The sequence below is a fragment of the Pipra filicauda genome, unplaced genomic scaffold, assembly GCF_003945595.2.
Source record: "Pipra filicauda isolate LSUMZ 115617 unplaced genomic scaffold, ASM394559v2 scaffold371_size1224239_pilon, whole genome shotgun sequence".
Taxonomy (NCBI): Eukaryota; Metazoa; Chordata; class Aves; order Passeriformes; family Pipridae; genus Pipra; species Pipra filicauda.
In genome coordinates, this window is record NW_024104500.1 from 686822 (window position 1) to 708540 (window position 21719).

Genomic DNA, 21719 nt, shown 5'->3' on the forward strand with positions numbered 1-21719 from the left:
AATCAACAACAATGTCTTCTAGGATGATGGGAACGTAATTCAGTGGATACCTTTGGAGCAGCAGTCGCTCTCTGGGCTGACAGAGGGACCAGAAAAAATGGTAAGAAAAACTCTCCTTTTAGCAGGATTTTTTTTTTTTTAATCCACTACAATAATAATGCAAAAATGCGTGTTAGGAGTTTTGGTGGCGAAGAGCTGAACAGATAAAGCAGATAAAAAATGAACTGTTTAACTGGTATAATATTAAAGAAAGTTAGCGTGATGGTTTATTATCTGCAGAGGTACAAATAATGTGTCGTTTCTTCTGTTCTGCATGTACAAAAAATAGTCCTACGATCTGGGATAGATTTATTATTCTTCATTGATTGCCTCATTCTGTTGGAGGACATTTCTGGCAGTAAAGTAGAAGACCTGTCACATCTATCATGAGGTGTCGGAGATCTGTCAGGTCTGTGCCTCTTTTTTGAACTTTGCTGTTTCAGAAAAATGTAGCTGAGCATTATAGGCAGAAGTCTGACATTTCCAAGATGAAAATCAATCTTCTTTTATGTGGTGTTTCTCAAAGAAGACTCGCTTTGATTGCACAAGTGGTGGTTTCACATGTTGGAGGACACCACGTGGACACCAAATAATTTGGGTAACAGATTTGACGGGTGTTCTGTAATGGAAATAAACTGAAGAAATGATCATAGAAGAGATACTCAAGTCAAGATAGCAGAACAAACACTGATCTGCTGTTGTCACAGCTGTGAACCTAAAGGTGTTTCTTTCTGGTTCTTGCATTTTCTTGTATTTCTTTTTAAAGCTGGGGACTAACAAGGTAAACACAGCCTGTTGTGAATTACTATTCCATGTTATTCCATATTTAGAGGGGGGAAAAAAGAAGAACTGTTAAAATGAATTGCTAAAAGTGTGAGAAACAATGAGATGTCCTAATGTACAGGAAGGGAGGTCAGATGAAACACACTGAACTTGAAAAAGGAATGTTAAAAAAAATGTTTAAGCAATTTATTTAATTGTAAAATACTTTGAAACCTAGAGACCCATTGTGCCAACACAGGTCGTTGTGCGGGTGATCAGCACCTGGGCTTTTACTTATGCATTGTGGTGTTACTAGAGACAAAAAAGGCTAGTTGTATGTTAGTGTCTGTGTCTAGAGACAGCAGAAGTCTGGGGAGAAGGGCACCATGGAGCCACAAACAGCCAGACAAGCACAGATCGTAAGATGCTGGGAGTGTCATGGGAAAATATTTTTTTGTTAGGTTGCTTCCCAGGGCAGATGTCTGGAAATAATGAACAGAGTGGTCTTGTTTCCTTAGTAGTTGCATTCAGGGAAATCTTCATCAGAGAAATAAATCAGTAAACTAACGTTGTGATACTCAGTTGTCCCGTTCCAATAGGGAGAAGCATGGAAATTCCCATGAAGGAGCCACTTTGGTTCCTGGGTGGGACCATGTGGGATGAAGAATTACCTCCATATGCACATGTCTGTGCTGATGGTTTCAGCTGCCTTTGATTTTGATAGACCTGTACCTTTGGTAAAGACACATGGCATAATTGAAGCAGTATTCAGGTGGTCAAGTAGCACTAAGGAGAAGAAATGCAGAGAAATCAAAAGAACTAGCGGGCAGAATTTGGATTTACAGTCATCAGTCATAGAAACAGGCATGAGCTGAGTGATCTCTGTTTGTAACAAATACATGAAAAAAATCTATATGAATGTAGCACTGAAATGTGATATAGTATTCTTAATTTTTTTTTTTTAATCCACCCTGAGCAAAGACAATCATTGTATGAAAACGTCTCTTTCCTGTCACATACCAAGAGCATCCTGTGGACCTCTTGCCTGTACTGATTTTACAGAGGCACATGTTTTCACCAGCCTGCATAGCTCACAAAGCTAAAGAGTTTTCATTTTTAAATATTTTTAAAAATCAGTTAAGATAATTAGTAGCTATTTATATCAAGAGGTTTTAGCTTGGTAGGTTCTCAATTTAGTCACTCAAACATGCCCTGATATTCTACACAGATGATACTGTGTCAGCCACAAAATACTGCCTCAATTATTTTAAGCAGTTTAGCAATGCATGAAATGCATATTTAGAGCAGGAATAGTCTCCTATCTTTAGGTTTCTAGCAATTATTTAATTTAAGACAACAACAAAAGTCCCTAGAACACGCAAATAGTCTTAAGTTTAAATAAGATGACAGGTAAGATGGATTGATAATTTCTCCTCCCTATATTTATTTTTCTTCATAAGTTGAAAAAAAATATTGGCTATTTCCAGGCTTAAGGCACTGAGAGAAACAAATACATTCAGTTCCAGAGCAGACTCCATTAACACAGATTGCCTTCAGCCTATTAGGCCTCATCACTGAGATGTTCTAAACAAGTGTTTGTTTCTAAAAGCTCTGGAAGCAAAGGAATTAAACCCCCCCCCCCCTTAGTTTTAAAAGCATGTTTTTTGAGCCTTAATAAAATGACACTTTGTCTTACTTTTGTGTCTCCAGTCATGCAGGAAATTAGAGGACTAGTTCCTTCCTGCAGACTTTGGGTTTCAGGCTTCAGGCTCAATTTGGCAGGTTATATTGCTCAAATTAGCTTGTAAATGAGATATTTGTTTCTAAAGTACAACTGATATCAACTTGAATGCAAATGCTTAGAATATGAACATGTCTCTCATTTGATTCTGTAATTATATGATGGTTTTTCTTGTCAAGAGAGCTCAGAAGCTTAGTATTGATTTATGTTATTGAGTTTCTCAAACTGCAATGTGTCATTGTTAAGCATAATTTAGAATGGCCTTTTTTCTCTCCTCTAATCTTGTATGTGGCAAAGCTTGATCTAATTTGGGGCTGGAATGATCTCAAGAATCTTTTAACTCTTGTGCGCGTGTAGTGACGGTGGCACGTCTGGAGGAAGATGATGTCATTAAGATGTCTGATTTCTTTATGGTTGTCTGTCTGATATGAAATGATATTTTCAAGCCAGGCCTGAGTACTTTTAGCATGAGAGAGGTTTCTGTGGGAATCCAGGTTTGGAGGGAATCTTCTGCTTGTCAGGTGGGGAGGGGGTCACCTTCAGCACACGACTTGCATTAAGGCACGAAATGGCCCGTCTGGAGAGATGGTTGCTGTCCACCCCACCCATGCTTCAAGCCTGAATCCCACCTGGGGAAATAATGGATTTTGGCAGGTGCTAAAGTCATTTTAGAGTGCTGGCCTTCACGTGTTGCAAGAGAAACACCAGAATTACTAACATTCCTATCCGGTGGGTGTCATGTGATGCTTTGTGTTTTCCTGGCGCTGCAGAAGGTGACCATGGATGCTCTGGTTGCCTGTGCACACACTGCACTTGAGGTGCTGCAAGGTGCTGTGCTGACCCCCCAAAGTCAACCAGAGCTGGAAAGGGGGGTGGAACAAGATGTGCTTTAGGTCTCTTCCAACCCAAGCCATTCTCTGATTCTCTAATTCTGTAATTAGTAGATGCTGGGCTGTAATAATACATTAAAGGGGAACTATATGGAAGGAACACAGTGCCTTTTTTTTCTGCCCTTTTTTTTGCTTGTATTTGCATTCCAGACCAATCCAACGAACCATCTGTTCAGACTTAAGAAAACTGTAGTCTGGGCCCTAAAACCTCTTTTCAAACTGCTGCATTATAATTGCCCAGTTCAAAGGAGGCACATTAACCTGATGTGTTTAACATGTAGATAAATAAATGCACAAACCTGTTCCACATCTTCGATTCATTTTGATACCAAAACTAAAATAATGACGTTGGAAATTGATTTCAGCTTTTGCTTTATAAATTGATCGGGATATTCTGAACATGAAATTCTTCTGGAATTTCTTTTGAAACATTATGTGTTATTTGAGAGACAGTTTGTGCAGTGTGGAAATTCATGTTTGACACATGTTGACATCGTGATCAGAGCTCTTGGTTTCCCAGTTTGTCTGCGTGGCTGAGATGAAAACGAGATGCTGGTCTCAAACCAGGACCCAGCAGTGTTTGGATCAATTGACTCTCTCAGTCCTGGGTGCTTTTGTCTGTGTGCTGAAGCTGTGGTCCCAATCCCTTCCCTTGGGTAAGCCAGGGATGTAGGCAGGTGTTTTGTCTTGTTTGGTTTGGTTTGCACTGGGAGGTTTTTTCGTTAATTCAGTGTTAGCCATTCGAATCTGTTGGATTGAATCTGAAGTGTTCGGGTTTCAGGACTGCTGTCCTCATCCCACATGTTCCCCAACTGGTGGAGGATAACTAAGTTAGAAGGTATTAGCAGCTCTAACAACACAGCTTTCCTCTTGAGGGCTGACTGCCAGGGGAATCTGGGGCATTGGTCGGTTGCAGTTTTAAAAGGATCATCAGAAACATGAGGTGGGGAAGAATCCAGCAGAGAAAAATGGTGAGATAGGCAAAGGTCCCTGAGCATCCTCAACTACCTTGTTAGGGAAACAACCTTAGAAATTGTAAGGAAGCTGATAACTGTTCTTTTGTCTGCCTTTTGTTCATGGAACAGCATTTCTGTGTCTTCATGGACTGGCTGGTGTCAGAGAGGTTTGTTATCATCACGTTTTGTCCTTGTGAAAGTAATCAAGTATGGGCCTCAAACTGCCATGTTGCTTAGAACAGCATGTACCTGGAGGTAAGTCCTCCAGTTGAGATGGTTTTGCCAGATAAAATAGGCCTCCTGGTTGAATGCTGTCAATGTGCAGTCCTTCTTTTCTACTCACTCACAGTTGTGAAGGGCAGGATATACACTAACAATGACATCTGTGCAATTTCTCTTTCCAAAATGACACCCCCTCCCAGATGTGCCTTTAATGACTGTTTCATACCAACCCATTTTCATCTTTGATAAAATTGCATTAATTACTCATACTCATGTATTCGCTTTGCTGTGAAACAGAACCAGTTTTCTTCATGTTATTGCCAAGCCTTCTGTGACGAACCGAAACAGATGATCTGCAGTATTTGTGTCATCATACGAGCTCTTTGAAGCACAGGCTGAAGCAGCAGAGGTGTTCTTCAATCACTGGGAGTGCATTTTTGCCTTGAGGATTGCAAATAGAGGATGTTTTCCCATCCTGTACGTACACAGATTTGCTGGCAGAAATCTGTAGTGTAGGTCAGTTGTCTGTTCAGTGATTCTGTCAACCTTTAAAGTCATCTAGGAGAGTGTAAATTCATCTGCCGTGGCTGTGTGGGCCTGCAGGGTCCCCTTGCTGTCTGTTGCAAACAAGGTGGAGTGTTCAGTCATTCCTTTATTTGCCCAGAAGAGTGTTTCTTCAACAGTACCACCTTAATCCTCTTATGTTTGTGTTCATGGAAAGGTTTTGGAGCTGTTCATCTTTCCAAAGCAGACTGTCAGAGGTATGGAGGAAGGGAGTGTGTTCTATTTCCCCCCGTGATGGGGCCTGCATCATTATGAATAAGCCAAAGCTTCCACAAAGTTATTAGCCTGTTCTTGGTGAAAATTTAAGTGGAACAGTAGCTTGTGGATCTAGGGAGCCAGTGACACTTGGGCTGTGCCAGCCATGGTGTGGGCACAGGCCCAGGGCAGCGCCCGTCCCTGTGCTGGCACCGCTGAGGGACCTCCAGGGCTGTGCCCAGTTCTGGGCCCTCAACAGGAGAGACCCGGAGGGGCTGGAGCGTGTGCAGGGAAGGGAACGGAGCTGGGGAAGGGGCTGGAGCAGCAGGAGCGGCTGAGGGAGCTGGGGGGGCTCAGCCTGGAGAAAAGGAGGCTCAGGGGGGACCTTCTGGCTCTGCAAGTCCCTGACAGGAGGGGGGAGCCGGGGGGGGGTCGGGCTCTGCTGCCAGGGAACAAGGGACAGGAGGAGAGGGAACGGCCTCCAGCTGTGCCAGGGGAGGCTCAGGTTGACCAGGAGGAGGAATTTGTTGCTGGAAAGGGTGGTGAGGCCTTGTCAGGGGCTGCCCAGGGAGGTTTGGAGTGCCCATTCCTGGAGGTGTCCAAGGAAGGACTGCATGTGGCACTGGGTGACAAGCTGGGGATCAGGCACAGGGTGGACTCAATGGTCCTGGAGGTCTTTTCCAACATAAATGACTGTGGTTCTGTAGCAGTGCTTCTGTGTAAGGATGAGTTTGGTTTTCAGAACTGAAAATAGGTAACGTGTTTTTAAAAGCAAATTAGGCAGCTCCAGAAGTAGGATCAGTAGTAAAATCCTAAAATGTTTTTTTCATGTTCTTTTAAAGCAAGGAGACACCTACATTTTGGACCTTTGTGTCCTTTAAATCTTAAAAATTTCTGAATTCTACTTGGGTTTTCTTTCAAGGCCAGGTTGGATGGAGCCCTGAGCAATCTGATCTAGTGAGTGGCATCCCTGTCCATGGCAGGGGGTCGGGACTAAATGATCTCTAAAGTCCCTTCCAACCCAAACCACCCTAGGATTCTGTGATTCTAATCTCGTGTTCTGTCTTGCCAGAGAGTAGCTGGTGAGTCAGATGTACATACTGGCAAGCATTCTATATGCCACGGTGTAATAATTTATGCTTAAAACAAGCTTATGGATAAAGGTCTCCTTTTTGAAGTTCCTCCTAACTCCTTCTCTCTGTGAAATTGTTGGGGTTTTTTTACATATCCTCAGTTGTAGGAACAGGTTATGCAGTTTGCTTGGTTTTGAGGGGCGTTGCTGCACAGACAGCACTGCCCATATACTGACAGACTGGTGGCATGGAGTCATAGATACAATTTACCATCTCCTTTCATGACCCTTGTGTCATCAAACCTGTATAAACAACTACACAATGTCCCTAATAAATGTTTCTGATACCTGAAAAATTCCAAGGACATGGTTTGAAAGTATAAATCAGTCTGTGATTAGTTGTCCTAAAATTGGATGCAAATTTTGTATGTTGGGTTTTTTTAACAAAAGAACCTAGGCAGCGAGGTCACAGTTGAGTATTTCTTATATTTTTTTCCTTTATTTCTCTTACTGTGGATGGAGATTGGCATTTAATATAAAAATCTCTTCCAATACCTTCGTTGTATTTTATATCTCAGTCTGAGAAATACATTTTTAAATGTATATTTATCTTTTCCTGCTTTGTTACTAAGGGGCTCTGCCTAAACATTTCTACTGGATTCGGGGGTATGAGTGATATAGGGAGCATAGAATGGGGTAAGAGGGTTAAGGAACAAGGGTGCTACAGGGAAAGGGATGCTACTTTTAGAGTCTACTTCCACTACTTATAAAACTTACAAGTATTAGAAAAATAAAAACCCTTAGGGGCTTAAGGCATCACAGCACATGGAAGATTAATCCAAGCTGGACTATCCCAACACGACCAACTGTTACCCAGTAGCTATGGGATGTACAGGAAAATAAATTGTTTTTCCTGTGAGAAAATAGATGGATGAAACTTGTGTTTGACAGTCGCAATTTGATGTATAAAAAGCCCTAAATTCTACTGACAAGTGTGATACCCAAGGCAAATTTGCAGACAAATGTAATGAAAAATATCTGTGAAACTTCACCACTGGGGGTAGTTGAGCTGTTGGGCGAAACTGGTATTTTAAATATGCCTTGCACAGAGTGTCTGAACTCCTACTGACTGTGTGCACCCTCAGACTCCCCATCCTACTATCTTAGAGAAGGGCTTAAAAGTTCATTTAGTCCCAGCTTTTATAAAGGATAAGCAAGGAAAACAACTTTTTCACGACCTCAGCTTGGGGTTTACTGATTCTCGCGTCTGGGATGTTCAACAACGTGGGCAGATTTCCATACCCTGAGAGATCAAAGTCACAAATAGCAGGTAAAGTCTTTAGCAGGTACTGAATCTGTACAACTCTCAAATGATCCCAGTGATCAGGCCACTGGAAATGTTTTGGGAACAGGCATTTTCTTCAGTTTCTGAGGCAATCAGTGAATTGTGCCCAGCAAAGCTATGTTTTTAGCAGCGTGATTTCACAAGGCCTCTGACTGCTGTGTGCTGAGCAAGAGGGATGTTAGATGTAATGCTGAAACCACTTATTTATAAATTAATGTAAACTGTGCAAAATGAGTGTTTTAAGAGGGCTGATTGCCAATCCACTGGTAGTATGTGGCTTGAGCAATTGTAACAGTCATTATTTTTTTTTTTTATTAAGTCCCTAATTTTGGTTTGGTTGTTGTTTTTTGTTTTTTTTTTTTATTTGACAAATTTCCATCATATTTAAGGTTAAACTTCACATTTAACCATTGTTCCAGTGCTTCACATGTGAAGCATTGGAACAGGCTGCCCAGGGAAGTGGTGGAGTCACTATCCCTGGAATTGTCCAAAAAATGAGTAGACGTGGCACTTGTGGAACGTGGTTTAGTGGTGGGATTTGGCAGAAGGCTGGACTTGATGGCCATCTTCTTTTCTGAAAGAAGATTCTGTGATTGTATGGCTGTGGTAGCACTTTATATGATTTTGCACTTATTGTGTTTTCTGTTTGTGTTTATTTCCCTCCCTTGTATAACAGACACAAAGCTAAGGGAAAACCCAGCCTAAATATATCACTCCCATTCTTTTTAACAAAAGGATGAAGAGAGTGTAACAGAAAAAAGACCTTGCTGCAGTCATGATTTCCTGTCTTTTGAACTTGCTGCTTCTTTTTGAACCTAAATGTTACGTATTTAAATATTTATTTTCATTGCTCGTGGTAACTGCAGCAGTCCTTATGTGGGCACATTCACTAGTATGAATAATGAAATCTTAAACTACTTTCAAGTACATTATCTACTTGTGCTGTGTAGGAAAAATACCCATCTTTAATCAAACTATCCTTTTTCATAAGCAAGCAGCTCGTCAGAGGATGATAGAGACTGGAAAGAAGATTATTAAAAAAAAACTATTCAAGCAGCAGTCCAAAATCAGGTTTAAGACCAGGCTGTGGTTCAGAACCCAGTAAATCTTGACTCTCATCCTGTTAAACCTGACAGAGATTGGATTTACAGTCGGGGGTAAGAAGACACGTTCCAAGATCAAGAAAAAATTAATTCAGAGAAAAGTAATGATATATGTATATTATGTCACATATATTACATTATATCATGTATATTATATTAAAAATGTGATGGCAGGGGAAAAAAGAACAAGCATGTGGTGTTGGTATATTAACACAGAGGCCAAAACAAGTATGAAATAATGAAAACAGACAAAACCTATCCCAAAAAAATTGCTGAAAATTAGGTTCAGAGCACTGCCTTGATTCATGGGTCTGTCCATGGTCAAAGCATTCAACTCCGCTATTTAAATACCTCAAATTGGAAATAAAGGGGAGAAATACCTGATACCTAAGTAGCCTTTTTTTTTTTTTTTCTTTAAAATGCAGCCAATGCAACTTAAAATCTTTTAACCCCAAAGTGTTTCCTATTGGATCATGTAGGTAGGGAAGTTCAAGTGCAAGTAACTTTTACTGGTGTGTGGATAATGACTTCCTTGCCAATTTTCCTTAAAAATGCAGTCTTTGAATAGAGGGTGAAATGAGAGCTGGTGAGAACACCTGATAAAACACGGGTGACGTCCAGAAAGAAGCAAAAATATGTCTTTATGTCAACTGTCTACCCAGGATCTACAAGCAGGGAAATGGAGATGTGTGAGACAGACATACCTAGAGCTTCTGGGGCAGACTCAGGGCAGTAAGGGTCTGGAATTCCTCCCTCCTCCTGCCCAGTTTTCCTGAAGGAGCGTGGCAGGCTGAGATCCGGGAGAGAAGAAAAGGCAAAGGAATGTAATGCATTCCTTTTATATGAGTTTTCCCAAGTTATCTCGGTTAGCAAGTGGTGGCAAATCCAGGACTGTGCATGTGAGTGCATTTTTAAAGAGAAAGCTGATTGCCTTCTTTAGGTAAAAACTCCGTGTTTGGGGAGAGACTGGAATTACTGTCACCAAGTATGTTTTGTTCTCAGTGGAGACACTGGAAGATAAGAGCTTAGCTCAGTAATATAAAATTATCCTGCTAATTACTAATTGGATGGATGGAGTGCCCAGCCCTGGAGGTGTCCCAGGAAGGCCTGGCCGTGGCACTCAGTGCTCTGGGCTGGGGGACAAGGTGGGCATCGGGCACAGGGGGGACTCCATGGGCTGGGAGGGCTTTTCCAACCTCAGTGATTCCATGATTCTAATTCCATTTTTTGCTCATGCCAGCACTGTCTCTTTCTCCCTCTTTCTTTCCCTATGGGGTGTTTGGTTTTGGTTGGTTGCTTGTTTGGTTGGTTGGTTTTTTCCCCCCCTCTTTTGTAATGCGTTTTATTTCTGGAAAATATATTTTATAAAATCTCTACTACGTTTCCCTTTGTCATCTCATGGCATTTAACAAATTACATGTGGGTGTAGACATCACTGTGACTCGTCAGTATTAGCTCACAGAATTTTAGCTTTCTTAAGGTATTTTGCTTTTTAAAGAACTCTGTTTTGAAGGGAATAAAATGAATACAGAAGTCCCTGAGGATTCAAAGAAATGAAAGCAGCATATACCTAGTCTTTTATGATAAAGCTTGAAAATAACTCAAAGTAGTTTAAGTTAGAAATGTATAAAAATGACTGTTTTCTGGGGCTTGTGATTTTGGTAACCTGACTCTTTATTTGAATGTTAGTTGGTGTTACAGCATTGAGAAGGAGCCTGGCTAGTGTGTGCCTGTGTCCAGTAAGCAATTAGTATTATTTTTTTATTAATTTTAAATATTAATATACTCATATTTATGATCTGTCCTGTTTTAAATCTAATAATAATATTTATTTACCTTTGGGTTTCTCCGTCTTCATCCTGTTTAATCTCTGTATCTGATTGTCTCATGACCTCAGATGGACACTTGTGTGAAGCTTTTTGTCTTGCAGAGAGTGAACTCTTGTCCCTGACCTGTAGTTTACTGATGGAAAAAAAGTTCTTGAGAGAAACCCAGGAATTCTACTATTCCTCCAGTCTTCAATTCTGTTATCAAGGCCTGCATTTTACTAAATCACACACAAAAGTGATAAGTGCAATCATGCAAAACTAACTATGTGTTGAGGTTTACGTATTTATAGATATTAAAAAAAGGTTCTCCAAGCAATACCTGGAAACTCTGGAGTGCAGTGGCACAGGAGGGATTGGCTGAGAGTGCCAGGAGATCACAAGTGCTTATTATAATCCACTTGAGAAGCTGCTGTTTTGCACATTAATCTCATCTGAAGCATTTAAAGATCTTTAGTGCAAAGCCATCCTTCCACCTCTGAGCTGATGGGCTCTAAGTTTCCTGAGTCCACAAAAATGTTTCCAGTAAGATGAGATTTCTGGTGTTAACTAGGAGGATTTGGAGATTTTTAAATGATTTTTAAGTGCTTGCACAGAGGCAGAAAGCAAGCATGGGAAATGCTTGGCTCAGGAGAAAATCTCTATAAAATAGTGACTGGGAGAATATGGATGACTATACTGAAAGCCTTCAAATACCTTTAGACATCACTTCTACAATTGGTTCAATAGCTAAATTATTGGTGATTAGCAGTGCCCTTACAGGGTGATTGGTATGTTATAGGAAAGATTTTAGCTGTAACTGTGTCCAAAACAGTTTTTGATAATGAGTGCTCAGTTATCTGCTGATCTTTAAAGTCTGTGTTAAGGGAGAGTTTATCAAAATCAAAAATCCCAATCTATTTTGAAGCACATGAGGATTTTTCCATAAAAAAACATGATCTTTTTGAGTTCTGTCACATGAGATTTGAACATCTAGAGTTAATAGTGCTACGGATGAACCGAGGGAAAGGGGACATAAAAGCAGAATTTATTATGAAAATAACACAGACTGCAACTAGGTAGAAAGAAAAAATATACATCACTGATGCACAACTCCCCTGTCCTTCTTCAGACCCCAACGGGCCTAAAAAGTGAAACAACTGCAAAAGCTTTGAGCAGAAATGTAAAGTGTAGCAGTTAATAAAATATAAATGAATAGAAAAATGCAAGTATTGACTGTACCTTGCTTTGAATCATAAGCTGCATATGAGGCAGTGGTTTGAGAAGGTGACAAAATGTGTAAGAATGATTCGAAAAGATAATCAAAGGGAGAAAAAAAAATAAAGAAAATTGGTCAAAGACATTTTCCTGCAGCAATAGAAGTTTGTCAGACTGCTCCTTATAATTCAAAGGCATTTGCATATAGTTTGTAATGGATGCCATCACCATTGGTTGTCTAAATTGTTGTGGGTATAAGGGAAAATTGCATATGATTATAGAAGAAAAATGTATTGAAAGTAGGGAAAAAAGAAACTGTCACTGGCCCAAGTCCCTGGCCTGTGAATTTTTTGTAAATTCTGATCACAGAATCTGAGTCACCTGAACACTAGGGGAAAACAAATGGGAAAATGGACTTAGCCTTTGATGCAGGGGTTGCTTAGGGGGAGTTCTGTGTGCAAAGCAAAGGGTAGATAAAGCAGTAGCTAAATAACAGAAGAGGTGGAGTAATAGAAAAAGTGATTTGCATTGTGAGTTTAAACCTTGAAGTCAACAGAAAATTAGGAGTGTTAGTTTAAATGATAAATGTTGATCAAGGCAAGAGTCCTTGTCCCCTCTACCCCAGAAAGAAGGGAAGAAGGGTTAAAGAGAATATCACTTGAAGGGAATCCAGCAGTGTTAGACTGGAGCACCCATGGATTGTTTTGCCTTATGCATTTGTATGCCTTGGGAAATCTTTTCCTCTTCTGATAAGCAGCATAGCATCCAAACTGTTTGTTGGATTGCATTGCCAGCTGCAGAATATCCTCTTACTGTGGAAGAGCCAGGAAGCAGGAAAACAGGGCTGGTGTGGATTCCTCCCTGCTGAACGTGAGGGTAGTACCAAAACACACGGGCACCTCCCCTGGTCAAACTTGAAGACCAGAGGATTTTCACTCAGGCCTGGACAGCAGCAACCACTGAAGACCCAAGGTGAGAAATCCACATGTAGGAACTCCAGGGAGACCCATTTGTAATGTATTTCCCTGTAGGAGCTTCCAAAATCCCAATATAAATCCCAGCCAAACTGCAGAGCTGATGACATCATATTTTCTTCCTTTTTTTCACCTTGCGGTTCCTGATCTGAGACAAAGCTTTTCCCTCTTTGATTTAACTTGGAATTTGATCCTCTAGGGAAGAACTTGGCTGCACAGATCAGTCTCTGGGTTTGAGGGCAGCTGCACAGTGGAAAGTACAAGGAAAAGGTAGTTAAAAGTATCAGCAGGTTTCTGACCCTGTGGTTGATCATGAGGAGCAGTGTCAAAGCATCAAACATCTGAGGGCAGGTGAAGAGCTTTGTACAGCACAGGTGACTTTTAACAGACATACTGGAATTCACTTTCATGGTTCCAGAAGGGAGGGACTCTACTAAGAGTAGGGATGGAGGGCAAATCTCAATCATCTGTTCATTATTTTAGTTTTGGAAGGGATAAAATTTTCTCCTCTGCCTTTCAGGCTCTGTGTAATAAATGCTGTCATGCTGTTCTCTCAGCTCCCACATCTCTTCCTTCCCATCTCTCCATGCCACCATTTCCTTTTCAAGTTTTAAGGAATCAATTATTCCACTTAGAAGGCAAAAAAAGGTTCCAACTGTTTTTCATAAGGGAGCAGAAACATCAGCTGAGGCTTTGCTTGAAAACTGGTGCATCATTTGCTAAGAATAGATTTAAACTTTTCCATTCCAGATCTCTCTGGGAGCAAGACATGGTCTAGTTGAAGATGTCCCTGCTCATGGTGGGGAGGTTGGGCTATGTGGTCTTTAAAGTCCTTTCTAACCCAAGGCATTCTAGGATTCAAACACCCCATCCAGGGACTCCTGCATGCACAGGACTGTACAGTGCCAAACTCATCCTCTCCTGACAGGCACGCTGGAATCAGAGGTCTCTGTCAGTCTTTGGAAATCAGTGAAGCACTTGGAAGTGTTTTGAGTTGTCAAATACTGACACAGAAGACATTCTCTGGGCTCCAGACGGGCAGTGTGATGTGTGGGGAGCTACTGCTGGATACAGAGTGTGCTGTGCTTTTGATGCTGCTGAATTTGGCTGCTGTACAGAAGATCTGTGAAGCTGCTGGACAGATTCTCTTCCCACTTCCATATTACAGCTGAGGGGTTGGGAACAGATAACCCTGTTCAAAGCCCTCAGTGGTTGTGCAGTCAGGGCATGGCAGCACTGACACACAGAGCTGGGAGGGGGTGAACACATGGGAACCCAGGACAAGGAAAGAAAGGTGTTTTTGCAGGAAAACCTCGTAAAGCCGGTGCTTGGTTTGGTGAAAAGACACAAGTAGAAAGTGGTAAACATCAAAATTAGATCAGTCACAAGTGTTGTAATAGTAGAGCAATGCTTCTCTTGGGGAAAGCAGTGTGCTGGACTGAGGCTCCAGCAGCAGCAAACGTGCTCTGAGGGGCACTGGGAGTGTATGAGAAAAAGTATTTCACATATGTAATCACTCTGGGTTGGAATCTCCCACTGCAGATGGGCTGGCTCTGTCTGCCTGCTTACATGGCAAAAGGGTCCTAGCAAATTATGGAAAGAACAGTAGTTGCAATAATATTAAGACTTTTGCCTCTGGACACAATAGGAAAGTCAGCATTAAAATGGGCTTGATTCTGTTCTTTTGCACACTGAGTTTTAGGATCAAGGGGCAACATTTTCAGTGCGTGTAAATTCACATCCTTTCCTTGGAGCACTGATGACTTATGAGGACCAGCTGTTTTATGAACTTTACTCAGAATTTTTGGACTTTGAGTTGTCATGTCACAGCCTTAACATTTCTTACCATAGTGTTCTTTATGAAGGTTTCTGTTGCTCAGGGAAACCCATGTGGCACTTGGGGACTTGGTTTAGTCGTGGCCTTGGCACAACGGGGTTAACATTTGGACTCGATGATCTTGGAGCTCTTTTCCAAACTAAATAGATGATAATTTCATGTGGAAGCCTGCCAGTTTAGGCTCTCAGATTCTCACAAACTGTGTTACTTTAATTGTACTGTGTGGTACAATTTATGCATAGGATTTGCTGATGTCTCTGGATTACTGGTGGTGCTGTAGATGAGATTACTGGGTCACACATTATAAAGATTTACAGCCAATTGTGTGTAAATAATAGGAGGTTAGTGGACATGCTGACTGCAGCATATATTTTCTAAAATACAGATCAGTATGATTTTTTCAGCTTAATATGCAGTTTCTTATCATTGCACTTCCAAAAGTTTTATGGAGCTGATAGGTTAGTACCTTTAACACATCCCAGCAAGTCAGACAGATTGCATATTCTAAACCTTACGTTCACCTCGTAAGAATATAACTGAAAATTATTGGCAACATCTAACTTGAATGTAGATATATCTTATTCTCAGTGGGATCTAGAAAATCCAAGTGTAGGAATTGTGTAATGCAGTAGTTTTTAAAGCTAAGAGCATTTGCATGGGAGTATAATCTGAAGCTTGCTTTTTCCTTTTCTTTTTTTTTCCTCCCACAAGTTAGTGCTGAGTGTGAATGATCTCCAACCCCTCTTGGGGGGAGATATAGTCCAAAAATCATTTACTTATTCCTCAACCTCAACCAAGTATCTTCTGCTTTCCCTTTTTCCTTTTCTGCCCTTCTGGTTTTTATGCACTGACAGGGAGTCTAGGCTGCTCACCCCTGGGGGATTAGTCTGTGTCCACTCAGTTCAAGTGTGAATTGGTCTCCACCCATCAGGAAACTTCCCCTGTGTTGATCCCAACCCAAACAGACAAACTCCATCTTTTTGTCTTGTCATTGTGTAGGAGCAGTTGGCACTCCCAAGAGGAAAGGAAATCTTTGCACTGAGTCACCATCCCTGCAGGTTTTCAAAGGACACAGAGACGTGGCCCCTGGGGACGTGGGTGAACAAGGCAGTGCTGGGTTAATGCTTGGCTCCGTGGTCTCAGAAGTGTTTTCCAACCCACACCATCCTGTGATTCCGTGATTAATGATCTCTAACAAGACAAATACTGTATCTCTGAGCACACAACAGCATGGTGCTTGTAAAACTTTATAGAACTGTCAGTAGCTTTGACAGGACTCTCTGAAGGTTATTTTTTGCAACAGTGACCACACTGTTAATATGATCTCTGGGAGAAGGGTCATTTAAAGATTCATTAAATCTGTTTCCTGGTGCCTTGATAGTACAGTGGTGGCAGGGAAGAACAGTGTTGCATAATTTCCTTCAGTGAATTAGTTGTGTTGAAAAACACCATGCTTTTAAGTTATTTGCTGGAATCTTGGGTTAGGACATTTTCCAAAATCAAAGATTGTCTGTGGCTCTTTAGAATAGAAACCTCTTCTTTACTGTTTCCCAATAATGTTATCACTGCCTTACATCACTGTAGTGATAAAAGAAGCTTAGAAGCTGCTATGAAAAAGCTGATCTGTTGGGAACTTTGAGAGTTCTAATTGGCAAAACCAATGAGCCCCCAGCTAGAACAGCACCTCTTCTTTTTTAATTTTTTGTAATTGCATAGCAGTGAGTGATTTATCACCCGACTTCCTATTTTTAGCAGTTTTTCCAATACTGCTTTTTCATTGCTAACCCCAAAAATGTGCACAGCTGCTCAGAGGCAGAATAGCCATGAGAGCTATAAATAACTTTTAAGTCTTTTGTTGCTTTATTATTTCAGTGGTAGCAATTTAACACTATAGGTCAAATAGATCCTGTTTTAACCTCTGTCTGTTCACTACTCCCTGGAGCTGATGTGACAGGCTGTAACCACCTTCCTTTCCATGAATTCAGTGAAGTGTATTGTACCTAAATTTCAATTGGAATGGGTAGGGCAATATTTAACACCTCCTGTCTCAGCCTAAGGGACTCTCTCTACCTAATCAAGTTCTTGCTTCTGCAAAGTCAATAAAAATTTGGTCGTACAAACCACTTGACAAATTCCAGCTGAGTGTTAATCCTGGGAGGTGAACTTCCAGAGTCCTTAGCAGTAATTTTGTATTGTGAGATAATGAAGGTTTAGACATGTCTGACATTCTCAGGGCATAAAGGTGGATTTGCAGACCCACATCAAGACTTCATTGCAAAGAGCTGCTGAGTAGTTATTAAAGTCCAAAGCAGCTGTTTCAAGAGGTCAAGCTTGTGAGCCCACTGTTTATTCCCATGATTGACAACGATGTGCAAACAAAGAGAAGTCACATGAATCGACCCTTAATCACTGCAAAAACTGAGAAAGCAAAACAAGTGATCTCTCAAAGCGCTTTTGTTTAGAAGAGAGTTAAATAGGCTGCTAGCTTTGTTTGCCTTGTCTCAAGAAGTCCTGATTAGATAGAGAAAATAGATTGTTCATCCTAATGTGTTTTCCTACTTAGCCAGTTCCAGGCAGTGCAGACCACGGAAGAAATCAAAGCAGTGTGATGAGATATAGCACTGAAGAGGAGATTTTTATATATGGCCACACTTGAAATTATTTTGTCATCTATAGAAAACCAATTTGGAAATGAATTCAATAATCTCTCCCCCCCCCCCCAAAAAAAAAAAAAAAGGCAACCTCTCTCTAGAATGTCTTGTCATATGTATGGAACTTATGTATGTTTTGTCTGCCCTTCTGCCTACATTGTATATTATATTTGGGGCCGAGTCTATGGCTGTATTCTTTTAGACACTTAGGCCCTGAATGACTGCATCATTCCCTAAATTTGGTCTAAAAACCCTCTGGTGCCAAAGGCTTGAGGTGAGCCAGCTCACCCTGCCAAAACTCCAGCTTGCAGAGGGCATAAATGATGGATGAGTCCCCCCCCAGCATTTCTCAGCTGTCAGGAGCTGTCTCCCAGCCATGGTCAGACCCACACAGTTACAGTGCCTTTCTGTTCCATTACCAGGGATCAGCACCCAGGGCTGCTTCCAAATGGAGAATAATCCTCATCAATTTGGCTCCTACAGAAATTATCAAAGTTGCACGAATTCAGAATAAGTGGCTCCAACAAACAGATCTTCTCAGAGGGAATCAGTTTTGGTCTGATATGTTTGTTGTCCTGGGAGCACGGTCCTAGTTTTAGGGGGCTACATGTTGAGGGAATTCCTCGAGAAAGGCTCTTAATGAATTGGTTTATAGCAGTGGTTGAACTGTAATTAAAACAAGTGGAAAAAAAAGAAAAAAAAAAGGAAGATGAATCGTGACTCTGATCATCATCTAAGGGGTGGGTGGGCAGCTTCCCAGCCCCACAGCCCATCTGATGGGCACATGTACAGAACAGACCATGGTGCAAATCCTGGTCTATCCAGTACCGGCCTAGTCTTGGCTCCTGGTGCTTGGGAAGTTTTTGCAGGTATTTTTTTCCTCAGCACTGGGAGTTGATGCATCCTGTGCCTCTTTGTAAGGTTGGGATGATTTCCTCAGGTGCTGCTTCAACATTGTAATGCATGTGTGCTCTGGCATGGAATTCCAGCTCTATCCACTTAAAATAGAAGGGATATTGGTTACTCTAAGACTGGATTACCTGGGCTTCTTTATACACAGTCTCCTAATGGATCTGGTACTCTTCCCATGTTCTGTTGCTGCCTTACACCCAGTTTCTTCCTTTCCTTATTCTTTTTACGATAATTTGCCCAAAGAGCTTCTTGATTCTCTTAGAACAGGCAGCCCTTAAACTTACCATTTTTGAGGGAGTCTTAGTAGTTTCCTGTGATTCCAGTAGAAATTTCAATTGCTTTGTGTGCAATTAAGTGATTGTGTCCAACTTTCCCTTTGTGTATCTTGGAAGCACTGAGGTTTGAAAAGACCTTTAAGATCATCCAAGTCTGTTCCCCTGGCACTGCCCAGCCCACTAATCCATGTTCCCAAGTGCCACATCCACATGTCCTTTAGATCCCTCCAGGGGTGGCCACTCCACCACTGCCCTGGGCAGCCTGTGCCAGTGCTTGACCCTCTCCATGAAGAAATTTTCCCTAATATCCAATTTAAACCTCCCCTGGCGCAACTTGAGGCCGTTTTCTCCTGTCCTGTTGCTGTTCCCTGGGAGAGGATCCCAACCCCCACCCAGCAATTATTTTTTTCTATAAATATTGCTCTGTATATCTATGTAGAATCCTCTTTTCTATTAGCACCAGGGAGTGATGAGATCATTAATTTGAAATTAATGGCGTTTTGATGTGATGTTTTGGTATCCTATAAATGTGTAAACTAAGTTAAACCTTGAAAGTATAAACATGGGCTGGAGATCAGAACTCCTGTGCTGTCAGCAGCTGATTCCTGGGTTTTGTCTTGTGTCACCCCCTGAGAGCAGCTGGGGATAACTGCTCCTGTGGGCTTAGGCTGCTGTGTTCCTACAGAACAAGGATGATGTGCATCATGTGCTGCAGGGATTTCTGAGCTGTCTCCTGGTGCCTGCTTTCTGTTTACTCTGGCTTCTCCTTATCTCTGATTCCTGCTCTGCTTTCCTGTAACTCTCAGAACCTGGTAACTCTCAGAACCTGGAGCAGCAGTAAAATCCCGGGCTCCTGGCCAGGTTTTTATTGTTATTCTTATGAACTGTTAACTCTCCTTTTGCAAAGGTACAAGGAGGAGGCAGACATTTATTCTTTTACTTCTACAACTCTTCTGTCTTTGTTTTCTCCTGGCAACACTTTGTTCTCTTGTTTGTGTGGAAAGGTCTTTTTATTCCACTGGCCTTGGTCACAGTTATGTGCAGTTTCTTGCACCCTCTTACCCCCTCACTGTGTTCAAATGCCTTTTTTGGGATATGGACAACAAATATGTATCAAAATGTACAAAAAACATGTTCAAAGAACCAGCTCAAGAGTAAATTAGTAGTCTAATTCTCTCTTTCTGTTTTTTTTCAACTGTTACTACAGTGGATTTCCATAGGTGTAATCCTAATGTCCTTCAAGAACATTTTTGTTCTAGGTGTTTCCAAAATGCTGAATTAAAAATTTAATGTAAACACAGGATGGTGCCGTGTTTTGTAATATCCAGCCTGAATTTTGAAATAACAAATAGGTTTATCCTTAGGTAGACATTATTTACACATCTGGATATTGGCCTTTTTAATACCATTTAAAGGCTTTTCCATATGGTTTGATTTCTCTTATTGCTCGTTCATAAATTTCAAGGTCAGGAAACTCTCAGAATTCTTCCATTTATCCTTTTATTCAAACAACAAACAAACAAAAAACTTACTTTATTTGAGTCAGATTTTTTTTTATACCAGAAAATCCTGGAATAGCATAATATGTTCAGAACACATGGGTGTCAGTTGGGGAAGGCAAAGGACTGTGAACCTTAGTATTTTTTTTGTGGTGTCTTGCTTGTTTATAGACATTTTTTTTTATATTTTCTCTCAGTTGTGCCTTTCCCAGTTTGGTGCCATCCTGTCCTGGGAGCAGCTTCATTTTGTTGATGAGCATCCTCTGTCCTTCCCTGAATCCCTGTCCCCACGTGCACCATTCTCTTGGTCCCTGTGGTTCCTCCCAGTTTCCCTGGTGCAGACTGCACGCACAGCCATTTGTAGCTCTCTTGGTCTCTCCAAAGCTTTTGGAAGTGATTTAGTGTTGTATTTGCCACCTTTCCATTCTCTGACCCAGAAACATGTTTAAGTAAGGGATTGCAAGGGGTAATTCACTGTTTTACCGGTGAGGTCTTTGAGAAAAACTGATGTGTAACCTGGTTCTGGTGATTTGTTATCAACTAAGTATTGTTTGGTTACCCTACAGCCCCTTCTGCCAGCAGTTATGAGGGATCCTTGGAGAAGTCACCTGTGAAGGAGGATTCTTGCTTTCCCAAACTTCCCTGTGTCAGAGGAACATGAAAACATTATTCTGTCAACTGTTCTCTGGTTTGATGGTTTGTTGGATCCACAGGATCCTTGGCAAACTCCTCTGGGCAATAGAGATGGGAGACATATTGTTTTTCCTTATTGGCTGAAGTTAGGGACTAAGACTTAGTTTCTAAGGGGGCTGTTTTGTAATATCCAGCCAAAATTGCATCAAGGGAAATTCTGATGAGATATTGAACAAAAACTCACAGTGGAGGTGGCAAGGCACTGGAACCAGGTTGCTCAGAGAGGCTGTGAGATCGCCAGCTAAGGATTTAAAACTCATTTGGCACCCCGAGTAACACAATGTAGTCCTGCTTCACGGCTGTGGGGGCTTGGATCCGAGATTCCAGCCTGCATCACCCTGTGATTCAGCAGCATCCTGTACAGTTATTCCCGAAGAGCCTCGGATCTCTGAGCGGAGAACATCAGCAGGCCGAGAACACACAGGGAAGTGTGCTGAGCTCCTGTGTAGGTCTGTAAATAAGTGCTGCTGGAGTAGAAGGGAGCTTAGGACTGACATCTAAACGGTGGGAAATGAGTATTTCACCAGGTGGGGTGAGTGCAGCACGAGGGCTGGCTGGTGGGGCGTGGGCAGGTCTGAGCTCCTGAGCTGTCTGGGGGTGTTTTGTGGGCTCAGCCAGCACTTCAAAGGCCCAGTTCAGAGTGCAGGTTTGCTCTGGAGTTACCAATGGCAAAGAGGATATGTGACTGTGTGTCTGAGTGTCTCCAGGCCAGCATTGACTGTTCCAGTTCAAAGGCAATATCGTGGTGGTTTCTGCCGAGTGAAAAATCCCCCCTGAGCTCGCCTCCGTGTTTCTGTGTGGAACAGCAGGAGCAATCCATGGGGTTTGTTAAAACAAAGCAGCTTGGAGCACTTCTCCTGTGTCCATCTGCTGTGACACATTGCAGCGAGCTGAAGAGATTATCTTCTTGTCTTGGAGAGTATTAAATTTAAGTCCAAAACCTCCTGTAAAGACAGATACAAGGTC

At 41.6% G+C, this 21719-nt stretch overlaps 1 protein-coding gene across 3 annotated transcripts in view; it reads left to right on the plus strand.

The window, feature by feature from the left end:
- Positions 1–21719, plus strand: part of PCDH15 (protocadherin related 15) — a 692202-nt gene that overhangs the window by 174142 nt on the left and 496341 nt on the right. For all 3 annotated transcript variants that reach the window (XM_039384770.1, XM_039384768.1, XM_039384769.1), the window contains exon 3: positions 23–100. The gene's annotated coding sequence lies outside the window, so the exon portion shown is untranslated. The remainder of the gene's footprint in view (positions 1–22; positions 101–21719) is intronic.